At 44.2% G+C, this 21,585-nt stretch overlaps 1 pseudogene across 1 annotated transcript; it reads left to right on the top strand.

Moving 5' to 3' along the window:
- The first annotated feature begins 879 nt into the window (after positions 1–879).
- Positions 880–17,670, top strand: LOC308233578 (cytochrome c oxidase assembly protein COX14-like; annotated as a pseudogene). Its single transcript has 2 exons — positions 880–1,043; positions 17,557–17,670. The product of its transcript is annotated as a cytochrome c oxidase assembly protein COX14-like (transcript).
- Positions 17,671–21,585: the final 3,915 nt, after the last annotated feature.

Genomic DNA, 21,585 nt, shown 5'->3' on the forward strand with positions numbered 1-21,585 from the left:
ATTGTACCCCTTCAGCATTTAAGATGTAAAAATTTGGATTTTTTTTCTTAAATATTAATTAAGGACCTTTTAGAGAAACTGTGGCTCACCTAGACTAACCCTGGGAATGTAGATGATAGAATTGCTCTGAGCAATGCTCCCAGCACTTAGTGTCACCCAGCCATTTAAGCCTTCCCAGAGTTCAGGGAGCAGGGACCCCCCCCCCCCCCCCCCCCCGCCAAATCCCATTGCCCAGCTGTGGCTTATCCAAATCCCTGACCTGCAGGCACATGGCAAATGGATGTGTTTTATGCCACAGAATTTGGGTTGTTTGTTATGCAGCAATAGGTAACCAGAATGTGGTAGAGTCTCCTAAATTTTAGATGCAACAGATAATTCAAGGTTTAAAAATAACAGCAACCATGCAACTATACTGGCCAAAACTGTCAGGTCAAATGCAATTGCTCCATCTGTCTCATAGGACACCAGTTTGAGACTTCAACTTAGGGAATTGTAAAGGGTCACTGACAAACGGGACTAAAAGAGAACCAGCAGGGAGTGCAGAGGTGGCAGGTGCAGTGCTAGCAGGGCACCCAGAATTACAGCAGGTGTCCAAAATGTGTATATTAAGGAAGTTCAAGGACCGCAACCAGACGGGGCTGAGGGCAGCGTGGGCTTCCCGCCTCAGTTGGGAGTCGTATCCTAGAGGGTAATTGGGGTGGGTGGGCGGGAGGGAGAGAGGCGGATTTCCTGACCAATAGCACCTCAGTGTCTAGGGTTGTTCCTGGACCGCCACCCTTGTGTCAGGTGCTGTGTCAGGCTATGCATACTGTGGTGGCCAGATGCTGCCAGTAGAGGCCTTGGTTGGATGGGAGGGAGCTGCAACATCCAAGGGACGACATGCCAACTGCCAAGCAACCAGCTGGCATTGGCTACAAGACTTTCTCCACCTCCATGATGCTCCTTACTGTGTATGGGGGCTACCTCTGCAGTGTCAGAGCCTACCACTTTTTCCAGGGGCCAGCTCCCTGTGCCAGGCTGCAGAAGAACAGAAGACCTCAGGAGTCCTGGAGAACTAGGGGGCTCTTCTCCTTGACCAGAGAGGCCTGAGGCATGCTGTGGAAAGAGCTCACCTACAATCATCCAAATCGAGAGAACCAGGGCCTTTATGGTTTTCAAGCCCTGCTGGGGATGAGCACCCGCGTTTTCTCTGGAACTGCCAGTTTGGGGAAGCTATGAGACCATAATAGGAATTGGGGGAGGGGGAGGTACATGCACAGACATTAAACATTTTGTCATGTCAAAAATAACAAGAAACCAAAACCAAAACAAAAAGTGAATATTAAATACATGAGCACTCATTGAGAGGCCAGAGAAGCCTCCTAATCTGGAATACATGGGTTTCTCATGCGCCATAACACTAGGCCTTTCAGAATCCACTCAAGCGAACCACTAACATCTATTTTTAATCCACAAATTCCAAGTATTTGCTCCCTACAGGGAACCTCAGTTTGGAGGGTCTCATTTGTCTCTTGCTTAGGAGCAGCCAAATGCTGTTTTCCTGGGTTTAGTTGTAAAAAAACACTGTGCTGGGGAAGACAGAGGAATGTTCTAAGGATGCCGAGCCATTCATTGCAAATAGAATAAGGCCTTGTGGGGAATATGCAAGAAACTCCTGCCTGGGCAAGACTGGTGTATTTATGAGTAGCTTGTTTCCAGTCACCCCTAGGACTGTGAAATCCACTTACATGAGGGGCAGCACAGGAGGGATCAGTTCATTCTAAAGACCAGCGAGGTCCTCCCTGCCCTCGCCTCTGTTCTTCCTTCTCCAAGCTGATTCCCTGAGAGGCCCCACCCATCTCCTGGAATCCTCACTTCTTCCCACAGGGAGGACCTCACTCCCCTCCTTTTCACCCGTCTCCTGACCTGAGTCATTTAGACTAGAAGAGTGTCCTGGGCCTCTGCTAAAGGACGGAGGACTGTGGACAGAACTGTGCTGGGCGGTGGGGAGGAGAGACTGGTCTTCCTGGGTGTGTCCTTCCTGTCCCGTTTTCTTGGCTGCAGGCTCATTTATTTTTTATTCTATTTTTTGGGACTAATATTAATGAAAACACCTATCTCAAGAATGGACACTAAATAGGGAAGCTGATTAGTACCAGCTTAAGCCAAAATGAGAAAGAAAATATTACCTTGATTCGCATCTTCCATGTCCTCAGAGCTATGAGCATCTTTCAGGGTGCAGAAGCAATTCAGTGTGTGGTTTCTATCCTACTCTCCGTGATTTCCATAACAATCAGGAAGCCACAGTATCCCTTCGGGTTGCTCTCTGTGACATCAGGGAGGGCATCCCACTCACAATTCTGATTCTTGGATTGTCCTACTCTTCCAAACTCCCTTCCGGCTGCGGCTTCCTTCCAACATCCTTTGTTCTAGCTGGTCCTGCTCCCTTGAATGCTCCTGTCTTTGTAACTTTGCTTTGCCTACTCCTGTCTATTCTCTTGAACATGATGAAACATTTCTATTTCCTATACAGAACTCTGCTAGTAACTCAGTAAAAGAAACTTGTAATCTCCAAGGGAGCACCTCATCATGGAAGCCTTTGCTGCTCTCCCTCTCCCCCCAGTGTTTCCTATCTGCTCTCATAGACCCCTGCCCCCACCCAGCTGCCTCTATGGTGCATGGATCAGAGACAAGTTTAAGGGCTTGATGATGGACTAGTCATCCCTTCGCAGAGGCCTAGCAGGGGTCCTCAAACTTTTTAAACAGGGGGCCAGTTCACTGTCCCTCAGACAGTTGGAGGGCCGGACTATAGTTTTAAAAAAAAACTATGAACAAATTCCTATGCGCACCGCGGGCCCGGGACGAGTGGGCTGCTGAGTAGGACAGGCAGCGACACCCGGCGGGCTGGATAAATGTCCTCGGCGGGCCGCATGTGGCCTGCGGGCCATAGTTTGAGGACGTCTGGGCAAAACATATAAGAGCCAAGGGGATTATATTGGGGAGACTACAGTAGGATTCCAGAAGGCCTGGAAGGAGCATGTGGGAAGGGATGGAGTGATGGAAGCTAAGGAGAATGGATGGGGTGACAGCATAAGGGGAGGAGCCACAGCCTGCGGTGGGCCAGCCTGGGGAGGAGAAGGACTCCCTCTGGTGACAGGGCTGGACCCTGGTGAAGGAGGGGTGCCAAGAGGGTGCTTTGATCCTTATAGGCCCCTGACTTGCAAAGAATTTTGGAACTTAACTCATAATAAGGAAAACATTTTACTTTACAACCCAGCAAACACACATCTACACGCTATCTGTAAACACATTTCACAAAACACAAATGCAAGACACTGATACTTTCTATGCTACTTGACTCAACTCCATTCCATTCTTTTTCATTGCACTGTCTAAATTAATTTTATGACCATTGACAGGTCACAAGCCATAGTTTGTGTGTGTGTGTATGTTTTTTCTTCCAACACTTTATTTTGAAAAAGTTAAATCCACAGAAAAATAAAAGACTAGAACAAACATCCATGTATTCTTCATCTAGTTATCATTTTACCACATCTGTGCAGTTCTGTGTGTAAATAACACATACACATAAGTATATGTGTATATGTATATACTAGTGGCCTGGTGCACAGATTCGTGCACATTGAAAGGGAAATAATTAGAAGAAATATTTTAATATTGCTATTTTCCCTTTCTTCCTCAGCACCTGGGAGCTGGTAGTAGCCTCGCCCTCCACCGCTGCTGCTGGTCGTCATCTGCTGAGTGATCAGTGGGGTGATTGGGCCTCTGCTCACACCCACCTTGGCCTGGCGCCGCCTGCTCACCTGCTCCACCATCCTGCCACGGTCCCGCTCTCATTGGGGCCCATCGAGGCTGGCAGCATCTCCACTGCCACCAGCTGCCAGCACCGCATCGCCAAAGCCTGCCATGTTCTGCACCACCTCCTGGTGGTCAGAGCATGACATAGTGAGCGGTCAAACTCCCGGTCTTTTGGTCGAACTCCTGGTCGAGCCACCACCTGAGGGGGCAATTTGCATATTAGGCTTTTATTATATAGGATGTGTATATGTGTACATGCAATTGACTCTCATAATTAACATAGTTATATTCTATAAAATAGAAGCAAACACTGAATTAGCAAATATTGAATCATTGCTCTTAGGAGAGATACAGGGTTAGGTTCCTGTGAGCCTCTGGTCAGATTTTCATAACCTTGTTTTATGTGTGTTTCTTTTAAAAGACATTTTATTCAGTGTATGTTGTAGATTCATTAACATTGAACTCACAGCCAACAGAAGTATTACTCATGCCTGAACGGAGCACATCTAACATGATTTTCTCTGCGAGGCACATCACAGTCTTATGATTAGGAACCTAGACAGAAAGTTAACACTGTGCGTTCAGCCTTTTAAACAGCAAAATCTCCAGCAAAATGTGAAAAAAGTGGCACTAGCTAGACTGTGAAGGGACATGTTTATGGTATAAAAAGAGCAAAACAAGAAGGCAGCTTCTGCCTGTTTGACCTCAGCTAGAAATGTGTATGTTGAGGCTCAAGGTTTTTGCACCACAGTATCAATTTTGCAGTTACAAATAAATTTTAGTAAGTAGGCAAGTTTGCAAATATGGCATCTGTGAATAATGCGGACTGTATGTATTTTTTAAATTAATAAAACTTTATTTCAACCTTGGCCAGTTTTCCTCAGTGTTTAGAGCATCGGCCCACAGACCAAAGGGTCTTGGTTTTGATTCCTGGTTAAGGGATTATGCCTTGGTTGCAGGCTTGATCCCAGATCCCGACTGGGGTTCAAGAGAGGCAACCATTTGATGTGTCTCTCTCACATCGATGTTTCTCTTTCTCCTTCTCCTCCCTCCCTTCCACTGTCTCTCTGGGGAGCAATGGAGAAAATATACTTGGGCAAGGATTAAAAACAAACAAATAAAAACAACAACAACTTTATTTCAGATAAAATGAATATTGCCATAATTTAGGACAAAGCAGACACACTTCCATGAGTCCATTATTTTAGGTAACTGTGATTTCCATGAAGAGTTACTGAGTATCCTTTGAGTACTTGCCTACATGCTTGTTGGAAGCTCCTATGGCCTTTCCTTGGTAGGAAGTCCAGTTTTTCTGAGCTCTTCCTTTTCCTTCAGGTATTCCAGGTTGCATTCTAAATAAAGGCAGGGGCATTAGAGTGAGTGGTTGGACATTCTTTTAATGCAGAATGTTCTTCCCAGCATTTTACTACCACATGGATTCCAGACTCTGCAACATTTGGGTAAAATTGAACTTGTTCAGAACATCTCTTTCAGGGCTTTTCTCACTATTTTAGGGATCAAACATCTTTTAGACATGTCTGGGATGCTACTCTGCTGGGTGGAGTGCCATCTCGGCAAAAGACTACGTATTTTTGAAATGCAAATGCCATACCTTTTCACTCACAAATGAATCCCTTAAGAGTAAAGACTTTCTCCAAGGTAACTGCATTACACCACTCAGGAAAACTAACCTTCATCCAATAATACCATCTGATATACGGTTTATATTCAAACTTTTCCAATTTTCCTCAAGAATTTTAAGAGCTATTTTGGGGGAAACAAGATTCATCCATACACTGCATTAGTGTCTTTCTCTCCTTTAATCTAAAACAGCCTCCCACCTCTTTAATGACACTGACACTTTTACAGAGTCCAAGCCAGTCGTCTCTTAGAATGTCCCACGTTCTAAATTTGTCTGATTGCTTCCTTGTGATCTGATAGTGAAACCTCCTGGCAAGACCACTGCACAGGTGATGCTGTGTACTTCTCTTTGCGTGCTGGGCAGACCACAAGGTCAATTTGTGCCTCTATGGTGAGGTTGAGGGGATTCCCAGGTTAAGGGGATGGCCCATAGTTTGAAAGGCAGTTCTGGTGATGTAGAGGCTGTTCTATCAGATGCAAGAGAGGGGAGATGGAGGGCCTGGAGAGAGGAGGCAGGGCTGGGAATCACAGTTGTGCTGAGGCCCAGCCCTGAAGAGCAGCGGCCTCCCTCTGAGCAGAAGGCCTGCATTTGTCCAGGAGCCTTTAGCCTGCCAAGAGTGCAAAGGAGCCCGGTGTCGGTGTCTGGGGAATGAGTTTTTATTTTCAGTGAAAGTGGGACAAAGTTCCTTTAGGATAGATATAATATCTTTTAAGCCTTGGGGTTGAAGTTGGAACTTTCTAAATGGTTAGGCAATTGTTATGGATAGTAATAAAAGGCAGAATAGCTAACGCCTGACATAGTGTTTTTCTGTGCCAGTGCCACTAGATGATTTAATATTTAATATGATTGTGGTCAAACCAAGTCAGAATGGAGCAAGCCTGAAGCATTTCTGGCGTTGCAGCCAGGTGGCCAGGAGCCCAAAGTGATATAACCATGGTTTACTCACCAGCCTTGAGAGTAACCTTAGGGGCTGCTTGAACTCTCAGGCACCACTTGGTATTTCCTAACAATGATCTGCAATGCATTTGGGAAGCCCATTTGAATCATCCAATTAGGTCATGTTTTCCGAGGGGCCTTGATGCAGAAATGCTGCCAGTGGCTTTGTCAGAGTTCACTTTACAAGGCAGTTTTGGTCTCTTCCTTGTAAAGCGAGGACCACTCTTGGTCATTCATTTGATTTTCACAACAACCTGGCTGATGGTGCTATTCCTCGCAGAATTTAATGACTTGGGCAAAGTCACAAAAAGCATTGAACAGATGCCATGAGCCTAGACTTGACTTCCCAGTCAGATGCCCTTCTTACTGTGGCTTTGGGAGTTAATCAGGAGTGACAGGTCATTAATTGGTCAGGAGATGCCTCTATGAGCCATTGCCAGCTTGAGTTTCTGGGTTGGACTCCAGCAGTCCTTGTCTGGTCAGAGAGAGGTGCTGTGTGTCAGACTGGTCTAAAGGCACCCACTAAAGCTCTTTCATGACTTTCCACAAGGTCAGGAAGACTCACTCCACTTGTCCCACCTAAAGTGATCACATGGCTTGGAGGTTAAGGCCACTGGCTTAGAGTTGGACTGAGATTAAAATCCCAGCTCTGCCTCTTTCTCATGTATGACCTTGAGCTCATTATTACTTTTTTCCATTGATTTTTAGAGAGAGTGAAAGGAAGATAGGAGGGGGAAAGAGAGAGAAACATCAGTGTGAGAGAGACCATCGACTGGTTGCCTTCTGCATGTGCCCCGACGGGCTGGGGATCAAACCTGCAACCCAAGTATATGTCCTTGACTGTGAACTGAACCCACAAGCCTTGGGTTCACAGGCTGATGCTCTGACCATTGAGAGCAACCGGCCAGGGACTTGAGCTCGTTATTTAATCTTGTTCAGTGTTAAGTCTTTTCATCTGTGGATAATCCTAGGACTTACTGCTATGGCCTATTATGATGAAGATTGAGTTATTAGATGTAAATTACTTAGATCAGTAGTCAGCACTCTATAGTGATGAGCTGTTATTATATAACTAGAGGCCCGGTGCACAAAATTTGTGCACAGGTAGGGTCCCTAGGCCTGGCCGGTGATCAGGGCTGGTCGGGGCCTTTCGGCTGCCAGCCAGGGACTTCCTTCCCCTGACTGCTGGCTGCCAGCTGGGGCCTTCTTTCCCTGGCTGCCAGCTGCTGGCTGGGGCCTTTCTTTGTTCCACACCACCCCTTGGTGATCAGCGCACGTCATAGCAAGTGGTCGAACTCCCAGTCGGTCAAACTCCCAAGGGGACAATTTGCATATTAGCCTTACATTATATAGGACAGTGGTCGCCAACCAGTGGTCCGTGGACCACTGGTGGTCTGTGAGGTCCGAAAGGTTGGCGACCGCTGCTATAGGATGTGTTTAGTAAGTACTCAGTAAACAAACATTGTGGTGGCACTGGAACATTTCCATGAACAGTGTTTTTTGTGACAACGCTTAAAGAGGCTAAAGAAACTTCCCTAAGTACAGAAGCCCATAATTCACACTTACGATGCATTCCATGAGATAGCTTTCCATCTTGTCATTAATATGCATTGAGGTAAGTACTATAAAGGTAAGAGATGTGTTTCTTACCCACAGGGTACTTATACTTTGACTTGGGTGGCAGGTGGAGAAGTAGGGTGCAAAAATCCATGCCTAAAAGATAAAAGCTAGAAAAGATAATGTTGGTCATTAGAGAAGGTTAGGTCCCCTTGGGGTATGGAGAATGTGCAGTGGTGGTAGTGGCAAGAAGCAGGGCAGCAGAACAAGGCCTGGCAGAAGAGGTGGACTGGAGCAGTGGTCCTGTGTTTGTATTAAGCCATTCCTACTCCCTCCTTACTGACTAGTTATGAAAGAGCCAGCCCTTAGTAACAGATGCCAAATTAGCATGACTTCAGAGGACCTCTCAGGCCTCTCTGCCCTCAGGGTGCTATTACCGTGTGGTCAGCTGTCCTTCTCAGACCACTAGGCAGCTGGTGTGGGTGTCAGTCAGAACCAGTACACAAATGGGTCGTGGCAGCCCCGCCCGTCTGTTTATTTGTCCATCAGCCTATCAATTTGTCCACCCAATCATTCATCCTCTTGTTTATAATCTATCTGTCCACGTGTTTGTTCATTTGTCCATCTCTTATCCACTTGTGCATGTCCACCCATCTATCAATCTAATCATCCATCTATCTCTGTGTCCACCCGTCCTTTCCATATTTCTATTTTCCATCTCATTCTACAAAAGATTTGCAGTGGATGGCAGAAACTCACACCATATATATAAAAAAACAACAACAAGCAAATGCACACACAGAGGATTAGGAAGGTGTAGGAACCCAAGACGTAGAGAATGGTAATATGGAAATAAAACTCAGAATATGTTGAAAGGTCATAACTGGATGCTGCTGTAGTTGAGCCACAAATAGTCTCTTAGTTATTTTTACATTTATCTTCACTGAAGTGGGGACAACCTACCATGTGTTTAGGGGAATACAACCTTTTTCTTGTTTTCAGTTAAAAAAGACTTCATGTCATGAGGTTTCCTTCAGTTTCTGGGGAGAGAGAGTGGTCTGCTGATTCCAAACAGTGACATCTAAATCAGACAGGCCTGAGTTCAGATCTTGCATCCATTTCTCAACAAGTGCAAGATCTTGGGCAAGTCTGTAAAAAATGGCATAAGTATGGTACCTGGCCGTAATGGGCTGCATCTGGGATTAAATAAGATTGTGTATATATAGGGTTAAAGGTGCAGCACACATATTTAGCCTTCAATAGATGGCAGCAATTATTACTATTGAACAACCTGTTGCATGTGGTTGGCTATTGACATTCACTCGGCTTCTGCATGTAGAAACCAAGGGGAGAGTCAAGTCCAGAGCACCTGTGCCTGGGTTAGTGCCTGTTAGCCCTGGATGAACAGGGAAAATACTGTAGTTCCCCCAGCCTCTCCTGTCAGTTAGCAATTTGATTTTCCCCTGTCCCCCACAGTCCAGGCGAGGGAGAGGGCTTTATCAAACTGCTCTGACCCCATGGCCCCAGCTGGAAAGCAGAAATTTAGCAAGTTGCTGAGGCTCTTTGTGCCATCCCTTTGCATTTACAGATGATTAATTGCCTAGGAGAGCAAGCCTGCATCCCTCTCCTTGGCTGGGATTCCCTCTCTCCCTCAAGCCCCTTATAGCTGACAGTAATTCACTCTTAACCTTGCAGTTTGCCTGGGTCTGATTTGCATTCACAAAGTCTGCATATCCCAATATGAGTGAAACCATTTCTTTTTAGAGATCCAGGAGTGGGAGGCAGGGGCAAGCAGCAAGGGGTTTGTGTTATTCTAAGAGCAAGAACCAATGGTGGTTGTGGGTACATTTGTGTGTGAGGGAGGGCAGGGTGAGAGTAGAACCATTTCATTTTGTTTTTACTTTTAACTATCATACAAATGGTCTCTGGAATCCTCTGGCAGCGGGTGGACTTTGATTCAGCAAACAATGAATTATATCCTCCAGTTGGTGTAAAATTACAAATATCTTCAAGATGTTCTGTGCTCTGGAAAAGGGCAGCCAGCCCATGTTGGCTCTGAGGCTGCCCTGTCCGGAGCAGAATGCAGCGCTTCTCTCTCTGCAGAGGGGAAACGGGAAAGTGGGCAGAAGGTACCCATAGCAGAGAGACCAGAAAGGAATAGGATTCAGGGACAGCCTGGACTGAATATGGGGCAAGTGGGAAGGGGAAGGCAGAGTGAAGCACTTTCAGGTTCCTTAGGCGACAACCAGTCAAATGGATGTCTGGGAGCAGCTGTGTGGGCACCAGGACTCAGAATGAATGCTACTTGACGAAGGCTCCTTCATCTCAGCAGCAAATATTTACCAAGTCTCCCCATGTAGTCACCAGAGCAAGACCAAAACATATAGAGGCTCCCAGGACACCAACTATTTATTCAACGAAGATTTGCTTCTAAGAAAATACATAATCATATGCTGACACTGAACAATGTTTTCAATTTCTGTTATTTGAAAAACGAATTCAGTCAAAGCATAAGTCACCTGGGCCCACAGAGCAGCCATTCTCACTTCTGGTGAGGCTGCTTAAGGTCTGACTGTTGAGAGTTGATCTCCCCCACTAGCTTGTGAACAACACAGGGCAAAGATTGGATTTTGTTCATCGGCATCATAATGGCCTCTCTTCAGTGCTTTTTCTTGCTTGGTAACTAGTAGCATTTAGTAAGGTATGTCAAATGAGTAAGATGAAGTTAACCTTTCCTTGTCTCTGTTGATGGCATCAAGCAAAGGCAAAGAGAAAGCAAAAGTGGATAATTCCTTAAGCATCTGTGATGGACTTTGTCACCCAGAGTTTTAATGGGCTACAACATCCTCCTTCTGCAGTTGCCTCTGACTCCCACCCACCTGGACTCTACCATGGGCCTCAAGCACCCTCTTGGGCAGAGAACTAAAGAGGAACACTCAGTTGATGCTAAGGTCGATTCAGCAAGTGTTTAGTAACTAGAACCATGGGCTGCTGCTGTTACGGCTGGGAGAAGAGTGGAAAATTTTATCAGCAGCTCTCCGTTCTTAGGTATTGAACGTGTAAGCTGGGCCTGGCCCCTTAATAAGTGCTTGTTGACATGTATCGCCTCATTGGATCCACACAGCTATTTTGAAGTATGCTCAATTGGTATTTTAAAAAGATTGCATCTTCTTGGTACAGTTGAGTATATTGGAAAGGGGGGTTAAGGCAAGATGTTTGGTTGGGGAGGGCAACCAAAGGGAAAGCCGCTGGTGATGTATCAGGGTTCACATGTTTCAATATTCTCTTCTCTTTGGTGAAAGAGACTGATTTTTATTAACAAAACCAATTTTTTAAGAAGATGCCAGTTATGTATAAACTTGCATTGTGCCCTCTCAGGAAGTAGAGAGAACACTAATCTTTTTAATTTTGGCTGTGCTAATTACTTCTGTATTGCCTTAGTATTAGGTAGCACCTCATGTTACAGCAGTGCTTTTTCAATGAGGCCTTTAAGGTGCCTATAATACAGTTTTATTTTTGATGAGAAATGTGGTTCCAAGTCTTTATTCCCCTGTGATAGGATTGTACATCCATACCCTCTGTCCTGCAACCCAGGGCCTCTGGCTGAGAGCAGACTATGCTTCTCTCCCCACTGATGCTGACATTGGCCATGTCCTGCCCTACCCGGTTTGGCTCAGTGGATAGAGCATTGGCCTGCAGACTGAGGGGTGCCATGTTCGATTCCAGTCAAGGGCACATGCCCGGGTTGCGGGCTTGATTCCCAGTAGGGGCCATGCAGGAGGCAGTCGATCAATGATTCTCTTATCATTGATGTTTCTCTCTCTCTCTCCCTCTCCCTTCCTCTCTGAAATCAATTAAAAATATATATTTTTTAAAAAGCACTTTGTCCTTGGGTGTGGTCTTGTTTTCTTACCTCAAAATTAGGTTCCAGATCTCTTCTGAGGAATAAAGGTGATATTTGTAAAGCTCCTAACTTAGTGCTTAGACTCTTAGGAAAATAATGTTTGTGTGTTTTTTTAAATGAAATTTATTGGGATAACATTAGTTAATAGCATCATATAAGTTTCAGGTGTACAACTTTATAATACATCATCTGTACACTCTATTGTGTGCCCATCACCCAGAGTCTAGTCTCCTTCCAACACCATATATTTCACTCTTTTACTGTCTTGGTCCTCGTCCATCCCCCTTCCCATCTGGTAATCACACTTCTGTTGTCTGTGTCTATGCGTTTTATTTTGTTTGTCTATTTGTTGCTTTTGTTTTTATCCCACATATGAGTAGAATCACATGGTTCTTGTCCTTTTCCATCTGACTTAGAAAGATGTTGTTTTCATTATCATCATTTTTTTTTAATTCTAGGCCAAGTTCATTCAGAGAGCACTGTTTGGCATGGTTTTTACCTCAAAATCTTTGCCGCCAGCCCTCGGGAATATCAGCCTTGAGACCACTGTGTCACCTCCTCTCATAATAAGGCCCTTACATGGTCTGTTCTTGGGGTTTTCAGCTCCCATTGATCCTTGCTTCATATCCTCAGCAAGGCTTTCAATGTAGCCCTTAGCTCTGATGATGGGAATTGCTTTTCATGGTGCTCTTGTGTGCTGAGATCATACTCACCTTTCAGATGACCTCCCTGGGAGGAAGATCTGGCCCCTCCCCAGCTCACCATTGTGGCCAGGGTCTCAGTTGCAGGCCCCCAGCCCAGTGCCTAGGAGTTGACCACTGGAATGTCATCTTAAAAAATATAGCTACTGAGTACCTATGAAAAACAGATTAAGAGGAGATTTGTCTGGGGATTTTTAAAAAACCCAACTCATTGAGTTAATGAGTAAATGATTTCCAAAAACAATGAAATTTCATCAAAACATTAAATATTTAGAAAGTCAGCAATTTGGTAGATGAAAGAGAAAGAGGGAAAGATGCCAGTGTGTGCATGTGTATGTGAGTGCATACACACACACACACACACACACACACACACACACACACACCTATTCTAGCTGCCAATACATTCAGTGGTTACAGACTGATTGATGGGAAATTAGAATATGACCTTTTTTCAGTTGGTCTCAGGTTTTATGAACCTTACAGCAGGCGTGTTTTGTCATTTTTGTGTTGAAAGGTTTTTTTGTTTTTTGTTTTTTGTTTTTTTTTGTTTTTTTTTTAACATGACCCATCTGCTCCATTTCAACTGAAGAAACAGATGCGTTGTAATCATGAAGGAAACAGTGGCTTTACTGGACTTACTGAGAGATGTGTTCTCCAACATGGTGCTGTCCTAAGGAATTTTCAAATCATCCCGGCTGGTGTGGTTCAATGGTTGAGCATCAGCCTATGAACCAGAGGTCACAGTTTGATTCCCAGTGAGGGCACATGCCCAGGGTTGATCCCCAGTGGAGAAGTGCAGGAGGCAGCTGATCAATGATTCTCTCTCATCATTGATGTTTCTCTCTCTCTCTCTGAAATCAATAAAAAACATTTTTAGAAAAAGAAAGATTTTAATCATTTATAATTAAAATTTATGATTGCAAAAGTTTAGTTTTGGTGTACAGTATATAACTCAAATAAGTGACTTAAGCAAGATCATTTCAAATCAAGAAGTTGAGTGACCCTGTAAGTTGTCTAATCTATTTCCTATTAATGCAGGGGTCCCCTCCCTTATATCCTATCAGAGGGGATTCAGTCTTTCTTTGAACAGTTGCTGTGGTCAGCAAGCTCACCACCATGAAAGTTTGTTAAATCCCTTGCTGAATAATTATTAGAAAGTCCCTGGTTATGTTGATTTCAACTCTGTCTCCTTGAAACTTCTACTTAGTGACTGTCCCCAATTCTACTCTGTGGGGTAACAAGAGGCAGAACTTTCTACTGAGTGCCATTGGCAGCAGCTTTCAGAGTGTCTTCTGTGAAAGCCAGATGTTCCAGAGGTGCCTCTACTAAATATGTTCCATTTTGAACTGGCTGTGTTCCATTGAAGAACAAGATGGGAACTGAGAACTTCAGCTCAGGTGTCAGCCTGGCTAGCTCAGAACCTGCTAGGAATAAAGTTTCTCTTGCCCTGGTCTTGGGCCTCTGTTTATAGAGGGGTTCAGATCCACCATTCCTGTTATCAGACTTCTCCTGTGGTTCCTGCTTCCTAGGTCCTCCAGGTCTTGCCCATATTTGACTCTGCTATGTAGGCTTCCTGCCAAGTTTCTGAGCAGAGATAATTTTCCAATAAATACCTTTTTTTTTCTTGCGCAAGTTAGCCAAAGTCAGTTTCTGTTTGCAACCAAAACACCCTGGCTGGTACAGATAGATGCCATTCACCTCTGATATGAAGAGATATGCCACTGATGGCACACATTGAGATTCTGGTCATCCAAACTCATCCTTAACTCACTCCCCCACTGACTTTACATTGAAGCTGTTGCTAAGATCTCCCACAGCATACTATGCTAGTGAAGGCAAACTTCCATTTTTAACCTTTAATCAATCTCCATTAAGCTTAATTTTGTTGGTGTGGTCACTTTCTGTTGAGGTCATTTTTAATCTGGATGCCTGGCTTAATAGGAGTATTCTGGGACCCAAATTTTAAATTTGTGTGTGTGAGGGTTCCCTACCCCAATAAGCAATTCCCAGACACCGTGCTGATGCCCAAGAGTTTTATTCAATTCTGACACTACCTACCCAGGGATAGCAACAGAACCCCCAGGTTAAGGGATCATTCCTACAAGACCGCCCCACCCCCAAATCTCACTTCAGACCCCAGTTGAGAGTCCATGTTGTTACTTGTGCTTCTGACTGACTGGTTATAAACCAGAGGTTCCCATAACTCCCTCCTCAGGTTCGATTCATTTGCTAGATAGTGGCTCAAATAATCTGAGAAACATTTTAGAACTAATTACCAGCTTTTTTAAAAAGGATGTGACGCAGGAATAGCCAGATGGTAGAAAAGCATAGGACAACGTGTGGGGAAAGGGTGTGGAGTTTCCATGCCTCTCCCAGTACCTCTATGAGTTCACCAACCCAGAAGCTGTCTGAACCCTGACCTTTTGAGTTTTCATGGTGGCTTCATTACATAGTCATGATTGATTAAATCAATGGACATTGGCAAATGATTCAACCTCCAGCTCCTTTCCCCTTCCCAGAGGTCTGGGGGTAGGACTGAAAATTCCAAACCTTTAATCATATGTTTGGTTCTCCTGGCAGCCAGACCCCATCCTTAGGTGCAGTCCAAAAATCACTTCATTAACATAACAAAGACACATTGATTTTTCTCATCACTTAGGGTTTTAGGAGATCTGTGCCCAAAACAGGGTAGAAGATCATATATATATTTGTTATAAATCAGAATATCACACTGACATTCATATATCTCGCTCATGGAAGTTTTGGGTTATTGTTATTGACCCTTTTAGGTCAGGGACCCAAACCAAGGTTGTTCTGCCCAGTGCTGTTTGCACCAATAGAACAAGACTAAATTTGGGAAAACATAATAGAAAGTTTGTTATTTGAACAAGGAATGGAGAAAGATGAGCTCATGCTCTAAAGGCACCTTCGCCCCAGTGGAGAGGAGCCTTCTGTGTTTACAGGCTGTGGCACGGAGTGAGTAAAGTCTTTTAGGCATTCATAGTCATTCTTCTGTTGCACTCGGCCCTCTGTGCACCATCTGTTTTGCACATGAAGCCCCATCACCATCTTTGTTTGCACTTAGAACCTCAGTCTTTGCACTTGGGAATCCTTTTTGATTTCTGTAAGCAAGCATAGCTCGTAACATAGTTTAGATATTGAGAACTGTTAAGGTCTTGTGGATGATAGCTCAGTGACATGTGCAGATGCCATTAGTAGGAATTCTAAGTCTTTATCCAAGACACCAATAAAAGTAGGCAACCATAATTACAATTTGCTTTCAATTATGGAATATTTCAAATGTATGGATAAGTATAAAAAATTACACAGCACATACACATACCTGCCATCCGGATTTTGCCATATTTGCTTCTGAATTTGATAAATGTTAGGTGATGGTGAGGACGTAGGATGCTGGTGGGAGTATAAACTGAAACCACTGCTTTGGGAAAGATGGTAGGCAATTCAAATAGAGTTAAAGATTGGGACACCGCCCATACCCTTCTAGGGATATACCCTAAATAAAATCTCACATGCAATAGACCTAAGTACTGCACATTGTAATAATAAAACATCAGTGCCAGATAGCCATAAAATGAAATATTGTTATTAAAATAAGTTAAATATGTAAAATTTATCAAAATGGATGTCTCTAATATATAATACTGCATGAAAAGAAGCAAGCTGTAAAATGAAAGCTTCTGATATGAAACCATTCATATGAGTTTAAGAAAAGAAAGAAAAATACTGCAGTTATTAAACTACTTGGTGCTGTACATGACCTCTGAGGTCACAGTGATCTGGGTGAACTCCTGGCTTTGAGCTTCACAACCATAGGCGAGTGGTAGAAATCCCCTGCCCATCAGCTCCCTCATTTAGTAAGTGGGAACACAAATAATACCTATTTTATAGACCTGCTGTGAGGATCAAATAATACGATGTGCATAAATTGTTTAGCACAGTAATAAGTGCTGAATAAATATTGAATTCTAGTTCCTTTCCTCCCTGCTCAGGCTAGTGAAACGTAAGTAGAAACGGGTAATAGTAGAAAATGGTAGGTGGGGGAGGACAGGGAGGAAGCAAAATGAGAATTGTATTCACAACTGGTGCTGGGAGCAGCATCATGGGAGAGAGGAACCCCACGACTGAGAAAGTGCACATAAGCAGAAAGTGCACATAAGCAGAAGTGAAACAGCTGGAAGCATTCAGAGAAAAACAACCCAACCCAGCGGGTAACCCAATCCAGTGGAATGAGCTGGGAAGCGTGGCAAACTGGAGACTCAGAGGAGAAAACACACTTGCACTGTTGGAAGAACATGCGAGTGGAAAAACAGATCCCCAGACTGGGACTGAGCTGGCTTGTTCCAACATCCAGCCCACGGGCTCACACTTTTTAGGTTACATCTTTATGTACCCTCTTCAGCTCTATTCGGGTTTCGGTCTGGAATGTGATGGAATATAACGGTCCATGCTTCTCTGGAATCAATCTTTAGGGAACACATAAATTGTGATGACCTTGTAAAATCTTATACTGATAAAAAGCCTGAAATAATGGTCTGAGGGATTTCAGAGATAACCCATGGCTTTAGGTGGAGAACAAAGGCTGGTCAAGGCAAGTCTTATTAACTTGAAAATTACTCTCTATTCTCCAGCACACTTTTCCTTCCCTTCCCACTCCAGTGGCTCAATTTTATTTCTCTGTGTTGTCCACAGCGCAGCCCTAGGGACTGGAACAAGATCTGGAACAGAGCTGGCACTCAGTAAAATGTTTGTTGAATGAATGAAGGGGTAGATTTCATGGACAATTTGATGGTCAGGGAAGAGCATTTGGGACAAAGGAGATGGCACGAGTGAAAAGGAATGATGAGGAGAATGGTTAGACAGCTTCTGTACTTCCCAGTTGTGGCACTTGGCCCATTTCATTGGAATTGTTTGCCTACTTGGCTGTTTCCCCCAAAGATGGTAAGTTTCTGAGGGTGGAGGCCTTAGTCATCTTGTTCACACTGTATTTTCAGTGTCCCAGCCCATCGCGGGTTCTTAAATACCGAATGGTTATGGAAGGAATGATAAAGGGTCTGAAGGAGGAGCAATGGATTATGAGGCTCATTGTTAAGGGCTTTGGACATTGAGCAAAGGAGTCTGTATCTTGTTCTGTAAAAAATGGAGAGCCATTGAAGTTTTATCTTGTATTTTTTTACTATTTTTATAGTAATTACTTATCTATTTAATTTTTAAATTTTAAGTTTGAAATAATTAGATTCCCAGGAGGTTAAAAAAAAAACGTATAGGGAAGTCTCACAAACCCTCCCCCCAACTTTCCTTAATACAACTATAATTGTATAGGACATTTAAACATATAACAACAGCAAAAACAAGAAATTGACATTGGTACGGCCCATAAAGCTAATTCAGATTTCACTAGTTTACATGCACTAATTTGTTTGTGTGTGTCTGTAGCTCTTTGCAATTTTATCACATGTGTAGCCTTGAGTAACCACCATCATAATCAATATACTCAATGCCATCAGCACAAGACTCCCTTATGTCATCCATTCATAATCACATCCATACCCTCATTTCTAATACATGGTAACTGGGCAGAAGACTAAATGGAGAAGCTACCAGAATACAAGTTATATGTGCATCTATGGGATGGTGAGATTGTCCAAGGAGTGACAGAAAGTTGAGCAGAGGACTGAGGACATAACCTTGGGAAACACCAACCAAGACACTGAACACAGTTTAGGGGAAAGCTATTGTGCTGGCAATTATGTGATCACTGTGTGATCTTTGCACGAGCAGGTCAGTGGGCAGAAGCATGATGGGGCAGGTGAGGTAATAAAGGATAAGTGAAGCAGTGGAGACAAGGAGTATAGTGTGAGCTTTTAGGAGGTCTGACAACAAAGGCTGAGAGAGAGAGTCAGGATGGGACGGGACCTGCAGGTGCTCACCAAGAGCCCCATGACATGTGGTGCTTTCTGGACCATGGGCACACACAATAACCCATCAGGTATATCTTTTCTGTGAGTCCACATGTGATGCTGGGAACTCCCCTTTGGCACTGTGCTCAGGAAGCTGCTGACAGCAGCAAACTAACTCTTGACTAACACCTATTTGTCATCTTGGGGTAATAAAAGGAAGTTGCTTTAGGACTATGATAAAGAACAAGTCTGTGAGATGAGGACAAGCTAATCAGTGAGGAGAGATAAGGTGGGGAGCATATGGGCTGGCGGAGCTGATGTAGCAAGGCCCCTGAGGTGTGGGGAGAGCATAAGTGGAGAGGTCAGTCCTGAAGGAAGAATCAGAAAGTAATTGGGTAAGAATGGGGAGAGGTGATGGAGGTTAGGCTGTGCAGGAGAAGGGGGCTGAGGCCACAATTTTCACAATGATGTGGGAGGTCATTGCAGTCAAAAGCAAGAGAAGAGAGGCTGATTGTTTGAAGAGAGTGATAAAGGCCCAGAGCAACCCTATTTCTCTGTAATACCAGTCACCAACTGCCATACTACCATATTAAACAGCATTTTGCCTGTCTTTCCTCGGTAGAACACAAACTCCATGCAGACAAGGGGTTGTCTCTTATTCAGGCTATATCCATGGCATTTAGAACAGTACTTGACACATAGTAGGACTCAATCAATATTTATTGAATGGATGGAAGAATAAATGTGAAGGAGCAAAATGACTGTGGAGTATCATGGAGGACCCAGCTGGGGTTGGAAGCAATCTTTCCCTCTCCTAACGTGGCCCTCTCACCTGCACTTGTTGCCTTGTTCTTTTTTTTTTATTGTCTAAAGTTTTACATATGTCTCCTTTTCCCCCAATTGACCACCCCCCCGCCAGCCATTCCCACCCCGAGCAAGCCCCCACCGCCCCAGTGTCTGTGTCCATTGGTTATGCTAATATGCATGCATACAAGTCCTTTGGTTGCTCTCTATGTTGACTTGTTCTGAGTTACTTACAGTCATGTCTTGTCTCTCATTTTCAGGGCCAAATCTGCAACTGATCCATCCCAATATTGTGGATATTCAAAAATTATTGGCTCAATTAATTGATATGTGAATGAAATGCTAAGCAGCTTTGCTGTTACAAAGGTCCTTCTTTTTTAAAAAAATATTTTATTGATTTTTTTACAGAGAGGAAGGGAGAGGGATAGAGAGTTAGAAACATCGATCAGCTGCCTCCTGCACACCTCCTACTGGAGATGTGCTTGCAACCAAGGTACATGCCCTTGACCAGAATCGAACCTGGGACCTTTCAGTCCACAGGCCGACACTCTATCCACTGAGCCAAACCAGTTAGGGCACAAAGGTCCTTTTTATGTTGCATTAACATCTATTTTCTTGTGACTTTTATACACTAGTTGAAGTTTGGCGGTTTGGAGTATAAAGCCTGTTTCTTCTTCCTTTAGGTAGCCCTTCAAATATTTGAATGGCTGTGGTGTCTCCCCACACTCCCTCCTGGGTAAAGGCACTGATTCTTGTAACTGTCTCTCAAGTGTCTGGTTTCTAAGTCCCGGACATACTGGTCTTCCTGAGATGAAAACTCCCTGGCCCTCAGAGGTTGCTTGGGTACCATCAGACTATGCTTCTCCAGGAAACGCAGGCATTCTGGATCTAGGAACATATAGGTATGGCCTGAAACCCCTTCTTATCATTTCTGTCTAAAGTTTTAAAGGTGATCTCTGTGTGAGGTCCAGTGACTCCTAAAATGAGGAGTGAGTCTGTCATTAGAGCTGACTTCTGTGCCAACAATGAGTACCTCCCTGCCCACCACGACAGGTGACCTGGGCCTGTTAGCCAGCTGCACTGTGCAGAGAGTTGTACGTTATTCCTTTCTGGATGACAGGGGAGTGACTGGCAAGTGCCTGTGGTATTCCTCCTCTGAGTTTTAACAGATGAACATAATAAATAAGAGGGCAGTTTGGCTCTGGGGCAGGGGCACCACTATGCAGAAAGGCCTTTTGGTTAAAGTTGCTTTGCTGAAACTTCATTGCCTTCAGCCTATAGGCCCAGGATATTTGGGGAGTTCATTAGCTCAGATCTCAGGTTTCTGTCAGATGGGAAGATACTGGCCTCCGGGGGGCAAAGCCATAATCCTTGTAGCTAACTCAGCAGGCTTCTTTTACAAATAATTTATTGAGATATAATTAACAGACAGTAAAATACATGGATTTTAAGAGTTCAGCTAGAAGAGTTGGACAGTTTTAAACCTTCATCTTGGTGTGTGCACTGTTCAAAATCAGAAAGAGAACATTTCCATTTCCCCCCAAGTTTCCCTGTGCCCCTTCCCAATCATTTCTGCCACCTTCCTAACTACTTTCTGACTTCTGTCACTATCAGTTCATATGAGATTTAGGAACATCAAAATGTTCTCTTGGACTCCATGTAAATGGATTCATACAATACGCACTCATTGGTGCCTGTCTTCTTTTGCTCAACATAATGTGTTTTCTACCATATTGTTGTATGAGTCAATAGTTTATTTCTCTTTAGTGCTGAATAGTATTTCATTTCATTGAATATGTGCATAACTAATTCATTATTCTATCAGTGAACACTTAGGTTGTTCAATAGTTTTGACTACTATGAATAAAGGCTGCAATGAGTATTTGTATATGAGTTTTTTTATGGATATACTAGTGGCCCGGTGCACGAAATTCATGCGTGGGGAGGGGGGGGTTCCCTCAGCCCAGTTTGCACCTTCTCCAATTGGGGACTCTTTGGGGGATACCTGATCACAGAGATTGGGCCTAAATCAGCGGTCGGACATCTCTCTCGCAATCTGGGACTGCTGGCTCCTAACTGCTCACCTGCCTGCCTGCCTGATCACCCCTAACTGCCTCTGCTTGCCTGCCTGATTGTCCCTAACTGCCTCTGTTTGCCTGCCTGATAGCCCCTAACCTCTCTGCCTGCCTGCCTGATCACCCCTAACTTTCTCCCCTGCCGGCCTGATCTCGCCCCCAACTGCCCTCCCCTGCCAGCCTGATCTCAACCCCAACTGCCCTCCCCTGCTGGCCTGATCTCGCTCCAAACAGCCCTCTCCTG

This window comes from Plecotus auritus (assembly GCF_963455305.1).
Source record: "Plecotus auritus genome assembly, chromosome: 9".
NCBI lineage: Eukaryota > Metazoa > Chordata > Mammalia > Chiroptera > Vespertilionidae > Plecotus > Plecotus auritus.